Below are 21,850 nucleotides of genomic sequence, written 5' to 3' on the forward strand. Positions count from 1 at the left end.
GCAAGCATACCCGGCAGGCTATTGGGGATCCATCCTCAAGGCGCCGTGGCCTGGGTTAGGCGCCGACAAGCCTACCCGATCCACGTAGGGTGGACATACAAAGGGGGATCAAACAGGGAAATAACATGCATCGTTTCCAAAAGTACTGCAGAGTTATGTTACATAAATTGTTGCTGCGGTTCTAACTAAAGATAAAAATTGTCTTGGTCATGAACCTGCAGCGGCGGTGAGAAACGGGGTGCCTAGTCCCGGCGCTGGCCCTCTATCCTCTGGATTCCGTCGATACGGCTGATGATGGGCTCAATACGCTCCTTGAGCACCGCGAGGTCCGCATCCTCCAGCAAGCTCTCCAGCGCGACGTCGAAGTCGAGGTTGGGATTCCAGTGCGCCACCTTGGTGAGGACCTTGGTCATGGCATCCCGGCAAAGTCTCCGGGCCTCATCGGCCAGAGAGGCCGCCCGATTGGAGTGAAGATGCTCCAGGGCTCCGAGAACACCCTCGAAGAACAGGGTCAGCTTGGCGTTGGGGCTCACGTTGCGCTCCGGGGTGTACCTCACATTTGGCATCCCCATGGTAGCCAGCTGCATGGTGATCCTGCCGGCGACGTCTTCGAGGCGGCCGATCCAGCAGGTCACTCCACAAAATCCTTGTGGTTGGCGGCTTCGTTCTTCCGCTGCTAATTTTTGGCCTCCAGATCCTTGGCCAGGGTCTCCTCCCGGGCCTTGGCCTCCCAGAGCGTCTCCTCAAGACCCTCCAGCTTCCGCTTTAGGTCTTTGATGGAGTCGTTGGCCTTGGAGAGCTGCTCGGCCTTGCCGAAGGCTGTGCCCTGCACCTCCACCAGGGCACCGTTGAGCGTGTCCTTCTCCTTGGACAGCTTCAGGACCTGGTCCTTCAACTCGTCCCGCTCCACCTCCAGCTCCTTCACCTTGCCGGCGTGAACCAGAGCCTGGGCATTGAGTGCCTCCTTGTGCCTCTCCTCCAGCTCCTGGGTCCGCTGCACGACGAGTTTCTCCACCTCCACGTCCTTGCCGCGGAGCGTTGCGGTGAGCCTCTCCTCGTGCGCGGCAAGGTCCTCCTCCTGGGAGTTTAGCGCAGCCTGCTGCTGGTGCCGAGCAGCCTCGTCCATAACGGCCTCCTACTTCGCTAGTTCCTGGGCCTTCTCGATGTCGGCCTGCTTAATGACGAGCGCCAGGTCGCGCTCAGCCAGCGCGTCCTGGGCGGCCTTCAGGTCCTTGTAGGCCTGGCGGAACCAAGCCTGCGCCTCGGCGACGCGCCCCTCGAGGTCCGCCTCCGCCTTCTCCACCACCGCCATCCTGGACTTGGCCTTGTCCAGGTGAGCGCGGTGAAGCGCCCGGAGCTTCCGGAAGTTGGTGCCCATGGCCTGGAGGAGCCGCTCTTCCTGGGAACCACCGTCACCAGCGCTTGGCTCGTCAACGACCTCAAGCCCGGCGGCGACAAGCACCTCGTCATCGAACACCACCTCCTCGACGGGCGCCCCGATGCTCGCCGTCCCTGGGAGGTGGACGAATAGGTCCTCGCCCACCCTCAGGTCCCTGCCTGAGCCAGAGGCAGCGGAGGAGGAAGGTTGGCCGTCAGCGGCCTTGCCGGCCTCCTCTGCAGCAGCCTTGCCGGGCTCCCCGGCAGGCCCCTTGGTGGCGTCCTCAGTGGCACCCTTGGCGGCCTCCTCGATGGCAATCTTCTCGGCCTCCGCCATGGCATCCTTGGCGACATCCTCGATGACGGTGTCTATATCCTCTGGATTCGCCGAGGAAGGATCTGGATACCGAGAAGGGGATGAGGCGAAGCCAAGACCAAGATTCAGAAAGAAAAAGGAACAGGGATAGAAGGCGAGTGACTTACCCGTGCCGGGCTGGGAAGCAGAGGTCCCCTCCCCGCCAACATTTGGCGCCGAGGCGAAGCCACCAGCGCCCGAGTTCGCCTCCTCCTCCTCCGTGTGCATAGGCTCGGTGCTTGGCGCCCTTGCTGGGGACGCCCCTCGGGGCGGCGTGGTCGATGGGGGCGGCGTGTTGGGGGTAGCCCTCGGCGGCTCCTCCTGCTGCCGTCCTCCTCCTACAACCAGGGCAAGGTCAGCACCAAGAGATTATTCCCCCAACACACATTGACAAGGGGTGAGTGATGAACTTACGCTGGGGCTGTGCCGGGGGCTGCTGTCCGGGCTGCTCAACACCACCAGCGGTGTACCGGAAGCGCCTGCCGGGGGCTGGCTGCTCGCCGAAGCCCTGGCCCTTTTCACTCTCTAGGCCAGTGTCTCCGCATCCCTACAAAGATAGAAACAACTCAAGATAAGCGGCGTGGTCTGAGGAGACGAAGATGACAAAAAAAAGAGAGCAAGATACTTACTCATCTACCACCTCCTCTTCTGCTGCCTTCCTCTTCCTCCTTGGGCTGAGGGACCCAAAATCGAAGACGACCTCCGCGTCGACATCTGCAAGAGGAGGCGAAGGTGATGGAGTCCAAGGGCGCTTGGACGAAGAAGAGGCAGTAGCTTTCTTCTTCGCCACCGCGGCCTTCACCAACTTCTTGCCGCTGCGGCCCTTGTCTGGCGCGCGGACCCCTCCTGGGCTTGCCGCGGTTGCACGGCCCTGCCGGGCCGGATCGGCTCGCCGGAGGTGGCCCGCCACAGGACTCGCCCTCTCCCCAGGGCTGGGGCATCGACAGCCTCGGCCTCCTCCTCCGACGACTCGTCGACCACATCCTCGATGAGAGGAGCCCCCGTGCCGGCGCTGCTGGCCTCCCCAGCGGACTCCGCCCACTGGGCAAGCTCCTTTTCCCCCGCAGCCGCCACGGCCTTGTCCTCCACGCTGCCGGTGCTGCCGGCCTCCTTGGCGAGCTCTGCCTCCGCCGCCCTGGCGGCGATGTAGTTCTGCTCCACCTGGGTGGTGTCCTGGATGAGCCGTGGTTCGGCGCGGACGTACTTCTCCTCCAAGGTGTCAAAAAACTCATGCACCTGATCCGCCGGCGGCTCGGCCCAACTTGGGACGAGGCCGTGCGCGTTGAACTCCGGTATCATGGCGATGATGTCATTTCGGCGTGAGTTGTTGCTCAGCGGGACCACGCCCACCGGCAACCCAAACAAGGGGCCCTTAGCGACCTTGCCGGCCTTCGCGGCAGCCTTCGCGGTCTTGCCGGACGGCTCGACCTTGCCGTTGCGGTTCACGTCGAGCTAGCAGAGCCGCTGGCAGAAGTGCGCGTGCCCCATCACCGTGAGGTTGTGGTCCATGCCGGGGCGGAGCCTCATGATGTCGGCGGCGTTCGTGAAGAGCCAGGCCGGCCTCCCCTTGTTGTGCAGCGGAGCAATTCAGCGGCGGATGAAATCTGCCCCGATCATCTCAAGGGTGAGCTCGGCCTCGGTGAGACGAAGAATCCTGGTGGTGGCGACCGTGAGCTTCTTGTCATTGACATCGACATCACTCCACTCCTTTCTGCGGACCGGCGGTGCGTGACGGACCCGGCAAAAGTCATGCGAATCCTTCTCTTCAATCCAGCACCACCGGCCCCGCCACTCCTCCCTCCTCTCCTTCTGGGCGTCGTCCGGGTATGTCCCCTTGGACCTTGGGATCCAGGTGATGCAACCGGAAATGGCGCCCCCCTTTTGGATCCGAGGGAAGAAGTAGTGGCGGAAGAGCGCCGTGTTGGGATGCACCCCGGGGAAACCCTCGCAGAGGTGCGCAAAAAGAGCCATGCACACCATGGCATTTGGAGTAAAATCCAGAAGGTGGAAGCCGTAGGTGTGCATGACATCATTGAAGGAATCAGAGAAGGGGGACAGAGCCCGCAGGAGAAGTAATTGACGAAGAATGGGTACCGATTCGGGCCGGCTTCAGCGAAGGCGGCGGGGATGACGCGCGTGGCCGGATGCCCCATCATCTCGCTTCCCGTCTTGCACCCCCACAGGTGCTTGAAGTAGTCCCGGAGTTCGACCTCGTTGACCGTCGACTAAAAGTAGGCATGTTGCGTCCGCCGCACCGCCAACTCGCTCACCGGTGGCTCCTTCTCCCCGGTGTCCCTGGCCACCCCCTTGCCTCTGCTGGTTTTGGGCGCCATGGCGGTCGGGGAAGACAAAGGCACGGCGTCGGCGAGCGGGAGCAAGAGCTTGAGAGGGAGGAAGAAGGGGACGATGGTTCCAAGATTGGATAAGGCGCATGGGGTAAATGAGCAGCGCGCCCGCGGTTATTCCTTTTTACGGGGAAGGCGAGGGCCGCCTCTTTTCCCATTAACTGCGATGTGACGCATGCGTGCGGGAACCACCCCACGCATGACCCCCACGTCACGCACGACCCTCCACGTCGCGCGTTCAACGCGGGTCGTGGGGAAGCACAGCGGACGAAAAGTAACTGCGGTAAAATCCGCCCCACCTGCCCGCGCACCGTTCTGGGCCTAGCCCAACAACGCGTCGCGCTTATGTGTGGCCCAGGCCCGGGGGCTCCTGTCGGTGTACAAAAGTAGGGGCTCTTCTTTTGACCCCTTTACTTGTGCATGGGCAGTCAGAGCCGCGCCCGCGGCCACACTTAATAAAGCAGAGGAGGGAAGCCGGAGGGAAACCGAAGCACAAGGCCAATAAAGGCGACGCCAAGACCAGAAGCATAAAAGAGCAAAGGGGCAAGGTGGACTCCCCCGGCAAGAGCCTTGCCGGGGTAACTTGCCCAATGCCAGCAGAGCGAGCCACCCTTGAGCCCAAGGGTTCCAAACGCCGCCAACAACTACTTTGGACCCAAGGCTCAGGAGGCACCTCTGTGGTGGCATGCAGATTGATACGTCCATTTTGCATCATGCTTTTATATTGATATTTATTGCATTATGGGCTGTTAATACACATTATGTCACAATACTTATGCCTATTCTCTCTTATTTTACAAGGTTTACATGAAGAGGGAGAATGCCGGCAGCTGGAATTCTGGACTCGAAAAGGAGCAAATATTAGAGACTTATTCTGCACAACTCCAAAAGTCCTGAAACTCCACGGAAGGCATTATTGGGATTTATAAAAAATACTGAGCGAAGAAAATACCAGAGGGGGCCCACACCCTGGCCACGAGGGTGGGGGCACGCCCTACCCCCCTGGGCGCGCCTCCCTGCCTCGTGGGCCCCCTGGCAGGCCTCTGGTGCCCATCTTCTGCTATATGAAGTCTTTCGTCCGAGAAAAAATCATAAGCAAGCTTTCGGGAAGAAACTCCGCCGCCACGAGGCGGAACCAATCTAGGGCTCCGGCAGAGCTGTTCTGCCGGGGAAACTTCCCTCCGGGAGGGGGAAATCATCGTCATCGTCATCACCAACAATCCTCTCATCGGGAGGGGGTCAATCTTCATCAACATATTCGCCAGCACCATCTCCTCTCAAACCCTAGTTCATCTCTTGTATCCAATCTTTGTCCTAAAGCCTCAGATTGGTACCTGTGGGTTGCTAGAAGTGTTGATTACTCCTTGTAGTTGATGCTAGTTGGTTTATTTGGTGGAAGATCATATGTTCAGATCCATTATGCATATTAATACCCCTCTGATTATGAACATGAATATGCTTTGTTAGTAGTTACGTTTGTTCCTGAGGACATGGTAGAAGTCTTGCTATTAGTAGTCATGTGAATTTGGTATTCGTTCGCTATTTTGATGAGATGTATTTTGTCTTTCCTCTAGTGGTGTTATGTGAACGTCGACTACATGACACTTCACCATTGTTTGGGCCTAGAGGAAGGCATTGGGAAGTAATAAGTAGATGATGGGTTGCTAGAGTGACAGAAGCTTAAACCCTAGTTTATGCGTTGCTTCGTAAGGGGCTGATTTGGATCCATAAGTTTCATGCTATGGTTAGGTTTACCTTAATACTTATTTTGTAGTTGCGGATGCTTGCAATAGGGGTTAATCATAAGTGGGATGCTTGTCCAAGAAAGGACGGCACCCAAGCACCGATCCACCCACATATTAAATTATCAAAGTACCGAACACAAATCATATGAACATGATGAAAACTAGCTTGGCGATAATTCCCATGTGTCCTCGGGAGCGTTTTCCTTCATATAAGAAATTGTCCAGGCCTGTCCTTTGCTACAAAAAGGATTGGGCCATCTTGCTGCACTTTATTTACACTTGTTACTTGTTACTTGTTACAAATTACCTTATCACAAAACTATCTGTTACCTATAATTTCAGTGCTTGCAGAGAATACCTTACTGAAAACCGCTTGTCATTTCCTTCTGCTCCTCGTTGGGTTCGACACTCTTACTTATCGAAAGGACTACGATAGATCCCCTATACTTGTGGGTCGTCAAGACTCTTTTCTGGCGCCATTGCCGGGGAGTGAAGCGCCTTTGGTAGGTGGAATTTGGTAAGGAAAATTTTATATAGTGTGCTGAAATTTACTGTCACTTGCTACTATGGAAAGTAATCCTTTGAGGGGCTTGTTCGGGGTATCTTCACCCCGACCAGTAGAGCAAATAGTTGCTCCTCAACCTACTGAACCTACTGAAAATGTTTACTTTGAAATTCCTTCTGGTATGATAGAGAAATTGCTAGCTAATCCTTTTGCAGGAGATGGAACAATGCATCCCGATTTGCACCTAATCTATGTGGATGAAGTTTGTCGATTATTTAAGCTTGCAGGTATGGCCGATGATGTTATCAAGAAGAAGGTCTTCCCTTTATCTTTGAAGGAAGAGGCATTGACATGGTATAGGCTATGTGATGATATGGGATCATGGGACTACAAACGATTGAAATTGGAATTTCACCAGAAGTTTTATCGTATGCATCTTGTTCATCGTGATCGTAATTATATATATAATTTTTGGCCTCGTGAAGGAGAAAGCATCGCTCAAGCTTGGGGGAGGCTTAAGTCAATGTTATATTCATGCCCCAATCATGAGCTCTCAAGAGAAATGATTATTCAAAATTTGTATGCTCGGCTTTCTGACAACAATCGCTCCATGCTCGATACTTCTTGTACTGGTTCTTTTATGATGAAGACTATTTAATTGAAATGGGATTTATTGGAAAGAAATAAATGCAACTCTGAAGATTGGGATCTCGACAAAGGTAAGGAGTCAAGTATAACGCCTAAGTTTTATTGTGTTAAATCTTTTATGGACACCGATGTTTTCCGTGAATTTAGCACTAAATATGGACTTGACTCTGAGATAGTAGCTTCTTTCTGTGAATCATTTGCTACTCATGTTGATCTCCCTAAGGAGAAGTGGTTTAAATATCATCCTCCCATAGAAGTAAAAGTAGCTGAACCTATTAAAGTTGAAGAAAAGACTATCACTTATAATGATCCTATTGTTCCTATTGCTTATGTTGAGAACCGCCTTTCCCTGTTAGGATAAAGAATCATGCTAAAGCTTCAACTGTGGTTCGTAAAAGTAATACTAGAACTTATACACCTCCTGAGCAGATTAAAGTGGAACCTAATGTTGCTATGGTTAAAGATCTCTTGGCTGATAATATTGATGGGCATGTTATTTACTTCTGTGATGAAACTGCTAGAATTGCTAGACCCGATTCTAAAAATAAAAATAGACCTATTGTAGGCATGCCTGTTATTTCTGTTAAAATAGGAGATCATTGTTATCATGGCTTATGTGATATGGGTGCTAGTGCTAGTGCAATACCTCATTCTTTATACGAAGAAATTATGCATGCCATTGCACCTGCTGAGATAGAAGATATCGATGTTACCATCAAGCTTGCCAATAGAGATACTATTTCACCGATTGGGATTGTTAGAGATGTTGAAGTCTTGTGTGGGAAAGGTAAATATCCTGCTGATTTTCTTGTTCTTGGTTCCCCACAAGATAGCTTTTGTCCCATCATATTTGGTAGACCCTTCTTGAATACTGTCAATGCTAAGATAGATTGCGAAAAGGATGTTGTTACTATTGGTTTGTGATATGTCTCATGAGTTTAATTTCTCTAAATTTCGTAGACAACCCCGTGATGAGGAATTGCCTAGTAAATATGAAATAATTAGTCTTGCTTCTATTGTTGTGCCTCCTAATGATCCTTTAGAACAATATTTGCTAGACCATGAAAATGATATGTTTATGAATGGAAGAAGGGGATTAGATGAATATTCTTTAAATAGGGACCTATTCTGAAACACAACTTGCCTGTTGAAATCCTGGGGGATCCTCCTCCACCCAAGGGTGATCCCGTGTTTGAGCTTAAACCATTACCTGATACTCTTAAGTATGCTTATCTTGATGAAAAGAAGATATATCTTGTTATGATTAGTGCTAACCTTTCAGAGAAGGAGGAAGAAAAATTATTGAAAACTCTGAAGAAGCACCGTGCTGCTATTGGATATACTCTTGATGATCATAAGGGCATTAGTCCCACTCTATGTCAACACAAAATAAATTTGACGAAAGACGCCAAACCAGTTATTGATCACCAACGACGGCTAAATCCTAAGATGAAAGAAATGGTAAGAAAGGAAATACTAAAGCTCCTTGAGGCAGGTATAATTTATCCTGTTGCTGAAAGTTAGTGGGTAAGTCCTATCCATTGTGTCCCTAACAAGGGAGGTGTTACTATCGTTCCTAATGATAAAGATGAATTGATCCCGCAAAGGATTATTACAGGTTATAGGATGGTAATTGATTTCCGTAAATTAAATAAATCTACTAAAAAGGATCATTACCCTTTGCCTTTCATTGATCAAATGCTAGAAAGACTATCCAAACATACCCACTTTTGCTTTCTAGATGGTTACTCTGGTTTCTCTCAAATACCTGTGTCAGCGGATGATCAAGAAAAGACCACTTTTACTTGCCCTTTCGGTACTTTTGCTTATAGACGTATGCCTTTTGGTTTATGTAATGCACCTGCTACCTTTCAAAGATGCATGATGGCTATATTCTCTGACTTTTGTGAAAAGATTTGTGAGGTTTTCATGGATAATTTCTCCGTCTATGGATCCTCTTTTGATGATTGCTTGAGCAACCTTGATCGAGTTTTCCAGAGATGTGAAGAAACTAATCTTGTCTTGAATTGGGAGAAGTGCCACTTTATGGTTAATGAAGGCATTGTCTTGGGGCATAAAATTTCTGAAAGAGGTATTGAAGTTGATAAAGCTAAAGTTGATGCTATTGAAAAGATGTCGTGTCCTAAGGACATCAAAGGTATAAGAAGTTTCCTAGGTCATGCCGGTTTTTATAGGAGGTTCATTAAGGACTTCTCAAAAATTTCTCGGCCTCTGACTAATCTATTACAAAAAGATATTCCTTTCGTCTTTGATAATGATTGTGTAGAAGCATTTGAAATACTTAAGAAAGCATTAATTTCTGCACCTATTGTTCAGTCACCTGATTGGAATTTACCCTTTGAAATTATGTGCGATGCTAGTGATTATGCTGTAGGTGCTGTTCTAGGGCAAAGAGTTGATAAGAAATTAAATGTTATTCAATATGCTAGCAAAACTCTAGACAATGCCCAGAGAAATTATGCTACTACTGAAAAGGAATTTTTAGCAGTTGTTTTTGCCTGTGATAAGTTCAGACCTTATATTGTTGATTCTAAAGTAACTATTCACACTGATCATGCTGCTATTAAATACCTTATGGAAAAGAAAGATGCTAAACCTAGACTTATTAGATGGGTTCTCTTGCTACAAGAATTTGATTTGCATATTATTGATAGAAAGAGAGCTGAGAACCCCGTTGCAGACACCTTATCTAGGTTAGAGAATGTTCTTGATGACCCACTACCTATTGATGATAGCTTTCCTAATGAACAATTAGCTGTCATAAATGCTTCTCGTACTGCTCCATGGTATGCTGATTATGCTAATTACATTGTTGCTAAATTTATACAACCTAGTTTCACATACCAGGAAAAGAAAAGGTTTTATTATGATTTGAGACATTACTTCTGGGATGACCCACATCTTTATAAAGAAGGACTAGATGGTGTTATTAGACGTTGTGTACCTGAGCATGAATAGGAACAGATCCTACGCAAGTGTCACTCCGAGGCTTATGGAGGGCACCACGCTGGAGATAGAACTGCACATAAGGTATTGCAATCCGGTTTTTATTGGCCTACTCTCTTCAAGGATGCCCGTAAGTGTGTCTTGTCTTGTGATGAATGTCAAAGAATTGGTAATATTAGTAGACGCCAAGAAATGCCTATGAATTATTCACTTGTTATTGAACCATTTGATGTTTGGGGCTTTGATTACACGGGACCGTTTCCTTCCTCTAATGGGTATACACATATTTTAGTTGCTGTTTATTATGTTACTAAGTGGTAGAGGCTATTCCAACTAGTAGTGCTGATCATAACACCTCTATTAAGATGCTTAAAGAAGTTATTTTTCTGAGGTTTGGAGTCCCTAGATATTTAATGACTGATGGTGGTTCACATTTTATTCATGGTGCCTTTCATAAAATGCTTGATAAGTATGATGTTAATCATAGAATTGCATCTCCGTATCATCCGCAGCCTAGTGGTAAAGTAGAATTGAGTAATACACTACTGGAATTTGCTTCTTTGCCGTCAGCCTATTCTTTGCCGTCTGCTGGCGGACGGCAAAGAAGGTCTTTGCCGTCAGCTTGCAAAAAATGGACGGCAAAGAAGTGGCTTATGGCAAAGAATGTCATATCTTTGCCGTCTGCTGGCAGATGGCAAAGAATCTTTGCCATCTGCCAGCGGACGACAAAGAGGTGCCAGCGGATGCCAGTACACTGCAACGGTCCACCCCCCTCTTTGCCATCTGCTGGCGGACGGCAAAGAGGGTGGCTATCTTTTGTTCGGGTAAAAAGAAAACCGTTCCCCCCACCTCCTCTATCTCTATCCCCTCTCTCTACGCCCCTGCCCCACAGCCGAGCGCCGCCTGACCCCGCCTCCCTCGACCCCGTGTCGCTGCGCCACCTTGCCTTCGCCCGCCGGTGCGCGCCGCCACCTCACCGGAACCCAGGAGCCCCGCCGCCTCGCGCTACCGCTTGCGCCGTGTTGCGCGCCACCACCTCCCCACAAGCTCGCGGCCCCGCCGCGGAAGCCTCATCGCCCGTCGCCCCAACCTCAAGATCTGCCGCCGCCATGGGAGCCGAGCACCGAGCTCCTCTGCGCCCCGCCCGCGTCCCCGCGTCGCCGCCGCCGCCCCACGCTGCCTCGCGCCCGGATTCGGCCGCGGGAGGTCCGGCCACTCCGGATCCGGCCTCCCCCTCGCCGCACGGGCCTCCTCCTCGCCTGATTGATGCCCCTCGCCGGAGCAGCGCCGGCCAAGCCCATCGGCCACCAGGGTCGTGCTGCAGCCCATACACGAGATCTCCGGCGCCGTGCAGCTACCAGGGCCGAGCATAGAGAGAGACGCCCCCCTCCCCACCCCCGAGCCCTTCAACTTGCCTCCCGCCTTGACGGCTGCAGGCCCGCACGTACGCCCATGGTACCAACCCTCGATTCCTCTCCCTATGCACTCCTCTCCTATGTATCTACCTCTGATCCATGTATGTCGCGGCGGCGGCGGTGAGGAACCCATGTCGCGGCGGCCATGGCTGGGCCAGTTCTGCCTACATGCGCGTGTGCTGTGTGTGCTTGTGTATCCTTGCTTTGTATATTTTTTACTATTCTTTCAATGTTCAGTTATTTCATCTTTAGAATTTGGAGAAACACCAAATATTTATGTAGCTAAATTTCATCCTTTTGCTGTTGCCAAGTAGATACCATTGCTAATGGAAGAACAACCACAAATATTTGCAGTTGGTAAACACAATGTTCTACTTTCTTTGCATGAGGCAAAGCACGCAGCTGCACGCAACTAGCAGCAACATCTCCCTAATATTTTTGTTATTTCTGTATAGTTCTCTCCAAACTATTGATTTAATTTCTACTACGCAAAGAGCAATTCCTTTTTTAGACATGGCATATGCAGTTCGCATAATGATTCTTATGTGCTTGGCTCATATGCAGCATGATCATTCAGTACAGAAATGTGAATGTTCTTTATTAGGCTTTAGTTGCATTTTTGTGCTCATTAGCAGTTGTGACTGACAATGGTGAATGTGATAATTAACCTTCCCTTGAGGGGTGGGTAAGAGTGGTATTATTTTCTTAACTATTCACCAATAAAAAATATATATACTGTTGCCCCTGAAACCAAGTTGGTACTATCCAAGTTTAATACGGATGTATCACCTTGTTTATGTCTGTTCCTATTGATAAACTACATGTAAGTTATTTTAGTAACCTACTTTCTCACATTAGAAATAGATTCAGACAAGCTGTTAATTTGTAAACTTCTTTACTTTGTTGCATATAAAAGGTATGTCGTTTGTTTTGGAGGGTGGTAATTTTCTACACCTAAGTCCACGTCATCTATTTTTATCTCATGCGGAAACACTGCACCTTTTGTGCCCTCTCTTGAACATAATTGACTGAAGCTTTGGTATAGCGTTTTACTTACAGTATTTCTACTTTCCTTGTTTGCTTACAAGCTGTTTTTTCTTTTTGTTTCTGATGAATCCCCCAGGCCATTTTTAAGGACCCGTTCAGGAGGGGTGACAACCTCCTTGTAAGTCCTCGCTACTTTTTATCTTCCATGCTTCTTTCAAACTTTTTATGCACCAAAGATGTTGGATGCCATAAAGTAGGAAAAGTAAGATGCAGATGGTTCTTTGAAAAAAAATCATAGGAAAACATTGTTTCTGGGCACCGCTAAATTTTAAAAATAAAAAACTGAATTTTGTGGCTTAACTTTAAAAATGAAAACTGAATTTTGTGGCTGTTTGATGTGCTTGGACATATGTGTGATCTGGTGGACAAAATAACCAGGTGTTTGCGCCCTGTTGTGTAAACACTCTAAAATTCCACTAGTTGACCTACTTGGCTCATAATTAATTGCATATGAGACTGTCTCTTCAGAGAAACAACTTGGCCTTTCACACAACTGTTTGACTAACACAAATCTTAAATACTTCAACTGAGAAAAAAAAGCTTCAGCTAAATCAGAGGCCAAGTTTCTACTGTATTTGGCGCAAAGTCATTGGTTTGTTGATCTTTTCCTATTTATTACTCCTTGTAGGTTATGTGCGACTGCTACACACCACAAGGTGTTCCAATCCCCACCAACAAGAGGCACAATGCTGCCAAGATCTTCAACACCTCGAAGGTTGCAGCTGAGGAGACATGGTACGAATACCTCCGTCGATATTTCAAGTTTTTTGTTGTTGCAGTGTTTCATATAAAAGTTGTAGTAGCGCTCTTGTGTCTTAACACACATACACACGTGAGAACATAATAAGTTGTACAATATAGATTAGCACTGATTAGGCCTATCTCTGAACCCAAACAGGTATGGAATTGAGCAGGAGTACACTCTCCTCCAGAAGGATGTGAACTGGCCCCTTGGCTGGCCCGTTGGTGGCTACCCTGGTCCTCAGGCAAGAAACCTCTCAGCATGCTCTCCAGCTTTCCATGTGTTAAACTTACATAAAAACTGAACATTGCATTTCACCAAGTGAAATGCTACATTTCTACTCCTAACCCATTCTCTCTTTCTTAGTGTTTTTGTTATGCAGGTTGGAAGAAAAGAAGAAGATCCAGAGAAGATCTTAGTAATAAGATAATTTTTAGGAAAATAGATATTTAGTTTTAGGTCATTTCTTGTAATTTCAGATATGGAGTGCTTGTCTATAGTTTTTGTTTTGACTTTGTGAAACTTGCTACCTATGGATGAAACTGTGTAATATTGATGAAACTATGTATATGTATGGATGAAACGTGCTACTATGTGTTCATGACTATTGGTCATATATATATATATATATGTGTGTGTGTGTGTGTGTGTGTGTGTGTGTTTGATTTTCTGTGAAAATGAATTGATATAAGAAAAAATATAATTAAATGGGGCAATATAGGCTATTTGCCATCTGCTGGCTATTTGGCATGTGCTGGAAGACGGCAAAGAGCCAGTCTTTGCCGTCTGCCAGCAGATGGCAAAGAGCCAGTCATTGCCGTCTGCCAGCAGATGGCAAAGAGCCATGACCTTTGCCGTCCGCTGGCAGACGGCAAAGGCCCCTTTGCTGTCTGCTTCAAAAAGCAGACGACAAAGAAGCTCTTTACCGATGCCTACTTTGCCGAAGCCTTTTGCCGTCCGCGGCAGACGGCAAAGGCCTTTGCCGTCTGCCGTGGCAGACGCCAAAGTAGCTGATTCTTGTAGTGATAGAGAGCTCAAATTAATTTTGCAAAATACTGTTAATAGATCTAGAAAGAATTGGTCCAAGAAACTTGACGATGCATATGGGCCTATAGAACTGCATATAAAAATCCTATGGGTATGTCTCCGTATAAAATGGTTTATGGAAAAGCATGTCACTTACCTCTCGAACTAGAACACAAGGCATATTGGGCCATTAAAGAGCTCAATTATGATTTCAAACTTGCCGGTGAACAGAGGCTATTTGACATTAGCTCACTTGATGAATGGAGAACCCAAGCCTATGAGAATGCCAAATTGTTTAAGATGGCATGACAAAAGGATACAAAAGTGTGAGTTTAACGTAGGTGATTATGTGTTGCTATACAACTCTCGTTTAAGATCTTTTGCAGGAAAACTTCTCTCTAAATGGGAAGGCCCTTACGTTATCGAGGAGGTCTATCGTTCCGGTGCTATAAAAATCAACAACTTCGAAGGCACAAATCCGAAAGTGGTGAACGGTCAAAGAATCAAACATTATATTTCAGGTAATCCTATAAATGTTGAAATTAATGTTATTGAAACCGTAACCACAGAGGAATACATAAGGGACACTTTCCAGAACGTTTCTGACTTTGAAAAGGAATAGGTATGTGGTACGGTAAGTAAACCGACTCCAAAACAGTTCTAATGGCAATTTTTCTCCGTTTTGGAATATTTAAGAAAATAGGAAAATAAGAAGCACTCCGAGAAGGACACGAGGCTTCCACGAGGGTGGGAGGCGCGCCCTACCCCCTGGGCGCGCCCCTGCCTCATGGGCACCTCGTGTGCTCTCCGGACTCCGTTTTCTTTCACAATACTTCCTTTGGTCGGTAAAAATTCACTATATAATCTCCCGAAGGTTTTGACCAACGTATCACGCAAATATCCTCTGTTTTTGTTTCTAGCTATTTCTGTAGCAGATTTAGAGCAAGATGCCATCTCAGGATTCCGACGGGGAGAGCTATGTCTCCCACCTCATTGCTGACCCAAAGACCTATCACTAGTAGAAAATAGGGCTTTGGTTCGGCCAGAAAAGAGCATTAATCCCGGTTGCATTACGAACCGGGACTAATGTGAGCATTAGTCCCGGTTCGAGCGGCTAGGGCACCGTCCCGGCATTAGTCCCGGTTCAAATGGGACCTTTAGTCCCGGTTGGTGCCACGAACCGGGACTAAAGGGTGCGATGCCCATTAGTACCAGTTCGTGGCACCAACCGGTACTAAAGGTTAGACCTTTAGTCCCGGTTCGAACCACCAACCGGTACTAATGGGGTTTGAGGCATTAGTACCAGTTAATGGCACGAACCGGTACTAAAGGTCCCATTTTCAAACTCTACCCCCCCTGTGGATCGCCTTTTCAGTTTTGTAAAAAGCAAAACAAAATGATAAAAACTTCAAAAATTAAAATGCTTCCAGATGTAGTTATGTTACTACATGTACTAGTTAGGAAAATTTAAAATCTTAAATTTGGACATGTTTTGCAAAAAGTGTAGGGAAAATGTAAAACGGCTATAACTTTTGCATACGATGTCAGAAAAAAACATATAATATATCAAAATGTTCAGCACGAAAATACGCATACGATTTTGACTGTTTGCAAATTTTTAGAATCCTCAAATTCTAAAAGGAATAAAAGTTATGCTCAAATTTCTGTTTTTTTTTGAATTTTTGTTAAATCTGGTCAAATATGGTCAAACTACTTATTCAAGAAGTATTAGTGTTACTAAATAATTATTCAAGAATATTAGTGTTACTAAATAATTATTTCAGTTTTTTGAATTTTGGTCAAATCTGGTCAAACTGTGGTCAAACTATGGTCAAACTGTGGTCAAACTATGGTCAAACTACTTATTCAAGAAATATTAGTGTTACTAAATAATTATTGTTTTTTAGAACAATAGTTTCAAACTCAAACAGTGAAATGTGTGACTTCATGCTCAAGCTAAATTCCTGAGGGTTAATAGGATTGACATCTTACTATTGTCAGGAAAACAACAAGTGCAGACTTGGAAACGAGGGAGAATAGAACCCAGAAGTTAAGCGTGCTCGGGCTGGAGTAGTGAGAGGATGGGTGACCGTCCGGGAAGTTAGATGATTTGGAATGATGAGGGGTGATTAGAGATTAAATTGAGTAGTGATGAGGTGTGATTAGAGATTAGAGGTTAAAATAATTCAAAAATTTGAAAAAAAAAATTCAAAACAAAAATTTCAAAACAAAATCATAAAATTTCCTTTAGTACCGGTTGGTGTTACCAACCGGGACTAAAGGTGGACCTCCAGGAAGCGGTCACGTGGAGGGCCTTTAGTCCCGGTTCGTGTAAGAACCGGGACTAAAGGGGGAGGCTTTAGTAACGACCCTTTAGTCCCGGTTCCAGAACCGGGACTAAAGGACCTTATGAGCCGAGACTAAAGGCCCTTTTTCTACTAGTGATGGGGATTTATCTCCTTGTGGTCGAACTACGGATGAGGAGGAGGATGCTCATTTGATGAGGATCAATGATTCAAGTTCGAAGGAGGAGGATGTTCCTCTACCTCAACCTGGGAATATGCACGTGAAGTTCAAGAAGTCTAGTCTTCCTAAGAGGGCTAAACTATCTAACAACCGATCTATTCCTTCTCATTTTCGGCAGAAAAGCAAAGGGGATTTATGTGACAAGATCTTGAAGATGGAATCGGAGGTCGATGATTTAAAGGAGGAAATTGCTCTCCTCAATTACAATATGAAGAAGGTGAAAGCACAATTTACATCATCAACAACTCCATCATCACCACCTCCGAAGAAGGAGAGATAATCACATGGGTATGGGCACTCCCCTTGGCAACTGCCAAGCTTGGGGGAGATTCTCCAGTATCGTATCACCATCACACTCCTATCTTTACCGTTTTTCTTAGTTCGATCCTTTTGGTAACATCTTGATCTAGTAGAATAAAGTTTTAGTATGATCTAGTTTTGAGTTTTGTTTTATGATCCTTCTATGTAATCGAGTCTGTGAGCTATATATAATAAAGATTAGTGTTGAGTCAAGGGCTTGATTATCTTGCTATGATCTTGAGTGAATAAAAGAAAAAGTAAGAATAACAAGAAACAAAGAGATCATATTGATCTTATGGAGAGTAATGACTTCACATATAAAGAGTATGATGATTAAAAGTTGTTGAGAGTTGACAAGCATAGTTTTGGTCATCGTTGCAATTTATAGGAAGTAATAAAGAAAGAGAGGTTCTCACATATAAATATACTATCTTGGACATCTTTTATGATTGTGAGCACTCATTAAAATATGACATGCTAAAGAGTTGATGTTGGACAAGGAAGACAATGTAATGGGTTATGTTTTCTTACATCTGAAATAAAGTATATTGTCATGGATCATCCACCATGTTGAGCTTGCCTTTATCCCTCATGCTAGCCAAATTGTTGCACCAAGTAGAGATACTACTTGTGCTCCCAAATATCCTTAAACCCAGTTTTCCCATGAGAGTCCACCATATCTACCTATGGATTGAGTAAGATCCTTCAAGTAAGTTGTCATCGGTGCAAGCAATAAAAATTTCTCTCTAAATATGTATGATTTATTAGTGTGGAGAAAATAAGCTTTATACGATCTTGTGATGTGGAAGAAATAAAAGCGATGGACTGCATAATAAAGGTCCATATCACAAGTGGCAATATAAAGTGACGTTCTTTTGCATTAAGATTTCGTGCATCCAACCATGAAAGCGCATGACAACCTCTGCTTCCCTCTGCGAAGGGCCTATCTTTTACTTTTACCTTATGCAAGAGTCATGGTGATCTTCACCTTTCCTTTTTACATTTATCCTTTGGCAAGCACATTGTGGTGGAAAGATCCTGATATATATCCTTTGGATGTAACTTAGCATGAATTATTATTGTTGACATTACCCTTGAAGTAAAAGGTTGGGAGGCAACACTATAAGCCCCTATCTTTCTCTGTGTCTGATTAAAACTCCATACCCATAAGTATTGTGTGAGTGTTAGCAATTGTGAAAGACTAAATGATAGTTGAGTATGTGGACTTGCTGAAAAGCTCTTATGTTGACTCTTTCCGATGTTATGATAAATTGCAATTGCTTCAATGACTGAGATTATAGTTTGTTAGTTCTCAATGGAGTTTCTGATTCATACTTTGCATTGTGAACAGATTATTATTTGAGCATAAGAAATCATATGAAAAAATATATGTATGTTGCTGTTATAAGAATGATCATGATGCCCTCATGTCCGTATTTTATTTTATCGACACCTCTATCTCTAAACATGTGGACATATTTATCGTTATCAGCTTCTGCTAGAGGACAAGCGAGGTCTAAGCTTGGGGGAGTTGATACGTCCATTTTGCATCATGCTTTTATATTGATATTTATTGCATTATGGGTTGTTAATACACATTATGTCACAATACTTATGCCTATTCTCTCTTATTTTACAAGGTTTACATGATGAGGGAGAATGCCGGCAGCTGGAATTCTAGGCTGGAAAAGGAGCAAATATTAGAGACCTATTCTACACAACTCCAAATGTCCTGAAACTCCACGGAAGGCATTTTTGGGATTTATAAAAAATACTGAGCGAAGAAAATACCAGAGGGGGCCCACACCCTGGCCACGAGGGTGGGGGCACGCCCTACCCCCCGGGTGCACCTCCCTGCCTCGTGGGCCCCCTGGCAGGCCTCCGGTGCCCATCTTCTGCTATATGAAGTCTTTCGTCCGAGAAAAAATCATAAGCAAGCTTTCGGGAAGAAACTCCGCCGCCACGAGGCGGAACCAATCTAGGGCTCCGGCAGAGCTGTTCTGCCGGGGAAACTTCCCTCCGGGAGGGGGAAATCATCGCCATCGTCATCACCAACAATCCTCTCATCGAGAGGGGGTCAATCTTCATCAACATCTTCACCAGCACCATCTCCTCTCAAACCCTAGTTCATCTCTTGTATCCAATATTTGTCCCAAAGCCTCATATTGGTACCTGTGGGTTGCTAGAAGTGTTGATTACTCCTTGTAGTTGATGCTAGTTGGTTTATTTGGTGGAAGATCATATGTTCAGATCCATTATGCATATTAATACCCCTCTGATTATGAACATGAATATGCTTTGTGAGTTGTTACGTTTGTTCCCGAGGACATGGGAGAAGTCTTGCTATTAGTAGTCATGTGAATTTGGTATTCGTTCGCTATTTTGATGAGATGTATGTTGTCTTTCCTCTAGTGGTGTTATGTGAACGTCGACTACATGACACTTCACCATTGTTTGGGCCTAGAGGAAGGCATTGGGAAGTAATAAGCAGATGATGGGTTGCTAGAGTGACGGAATCTTAAACCCTAGTTTATGCGTTGCTTCGTAAGGGGCTGATTTGGATCCATATGTTTCATGCTATGGTTAGGTTTACCTTAATACTTCTTTTGTAGTTGCAGATGCTTGAAATAGGGGTTAATCATAAGTGGGATGCTTTTCCAAGAAAGGACAGCACCCAAGCACCGGTCCACCGACATATCAAATTATCAAAGTACCGAATGCGAATCATATGAACATGATGAAAACTAGCATGACAAAAATTCCCATGTGTCCTCAGGAGTGTTTTACTTCATATAAGAAATTGTCCAGGCTTGTCCTTTGCTACAAAAGGATTTGGCCATCTTGCTGCACTTTATTTACACTTGTTGCTTGTTACTCGTTACAAATTACCTTATCACAAAACTATATGTTACCTATAATTTCAGTACTTGCAGAGAATACCTTACTGAAAACCGCTTGTCATTTCCTTCTGCTCCTCATTGGGTTCGACACTCTTACTTATCGAAAGGACTACGATGGATCCCCTATACTTGTGGGTAATCACAGATCTTTGTCATGATCATGAATACATGAGATCGGATGAGAACCAGAAGACGACGATCCTCGGCGGGATTCTAGCCGAGGAAATCCACAAGACCCCCGGCAAGCGCCATGCCGGGGACGACCGTAGCGCCACGGCAAGACCCTTGCCGCCCCCCCAGAAAGACCCTTGCCGAGGGCATCAGCAGGGCCACAGCCCAGCACGCGCCTGCCAAGACTCCACCGCCGTCCCCAAGCAACTGTTAGCTCAACCAGCTGGGCAGGCACCTGCGTGGCGACGGACGACCTCTACACCGGCTCAGCAAACACCTGCGTGGTGGCATGCAGATCTTCGTGAAGGCCCTGCCACCGCGCCACCTCAGCAGCCTGCCTGCCTACATGGCGCTGCGCACATCGCTGGCCTGGGCGCATGTCGAAGCGAGGCAGAGCAGCGACGGACGGGATGGGCCCCGTTCCCGTCCCCGATAAAGCTAATGGACACCTAAGTAGCGCATTTAATGCGCTTTGTCCCGTAATGCCGGGCGATAAGCTCGCGCACTGTACACCTTTCCACCTTCTGTGTGCCACTGTGGCAACCCCTTTTCGACTATAAAAGGAGGCTCGAGGCATACTGCAGAGGGATTTGGCTCTTTGGAACTACGCAACCACCGTAGCTAGTTCGAGAGCTCATGAACACTCTGAAATACACACCAAAGCAGGACTAGGGTATTACGCATCCTCGCGGCCCGAACCTGGGTAAACGATCTGTGTGCTTCCTGTCAGACCTGCTCTTTGCACAACATCGCGCCCGCCAACTGTAGAAGGGATCCCAGTGATCCCATAGGTGTCGATTTCCCCCGACAGAGTGCCGCTTACCTAGCATCTCAGGAAGCTATTTGAGGACTCTATTTTATTTAAAAACTTTCAGTTCTAAGTATTTTATTAAAACATCAAGCAAAATGAAAATAAAATGACATTCTAAGAATAGCACACATCATGTGAAGAAGCAAAAACTTAGGCTCAACCGATACTAACCGATAATTGTCGAAGAAGAAAGGGGGGATGCCTACCGGGGCATCCCCAAGCTTAGATGCTTGAGACTTCTTGAAATATTATCTTGGGGTGCCTTGGGCATTCCCAAGCTTGAGCTTTGGTGTCTCTTTAATTCTTTTATATCACAGTTTTCCTAAATCTCAAAAACTTCATCCACACAAAACTCGACAAGAAATCGTGAGATAAGTTAGTATAAACCAATGCAAAAACCTTATCATTCTCTACTGTAGCAAATCACTAAAATTATTATTAAACATTGCATAATAAATGCCTCTGCATATTTAATACTCCTATCCTCAAATAGAATCACTAAACAAGCAAACATAAGCAAACAATGCAAACATAACAGCAATATACCAAAAGAGTACAGTCTGTAAAGAATGCAAGAGTATAAATACTTCTATAACTCCAAAAATTATGAAAATTTTACCACACTGTAGAAAAGTTATCAGATATTATTATGCAAAAAGTTTCAACATTTTATCACATTCTGACTTTTCTAGGGAATTTTTGCAACAGCGATAAAATTTCTGTTTTCAAACAGCAACATGTGGACCTGCAAAGTAAGCATAGTAAAGGCCATCATTGCCACTTTTATTGAAATAAAATATGTAAAAAATTATTTTAAATAAAAGCAAGCAAAACCTAACAAAATAAATGGACGCTCCAAGCAAAACACATATCATGTGACGAATGAAAACATAGCTCCAAGTGAGGTTACCGATAATGTTGAAGACGAAAGAGGGGATGCCTTCCGGGGCATCCCCAAGCTTAGTTGCTT

The sequence above is a fragment of the Aegilops tauschii genome, chromosome 7 (assembly GCF_002575655.3).
Source record: "Aegilops tauschii subsp. strangulata cultivar AL8/78 chromosome 7, Aet v6.0, whole genome shotgun sequence".
Taxonomy (NCBI): Eukaryota; Viridiplantae; Streptophyta; class Magnoliopsida; order Poales; family Poaceae; genus Aegilops; species Aegilops tauschii.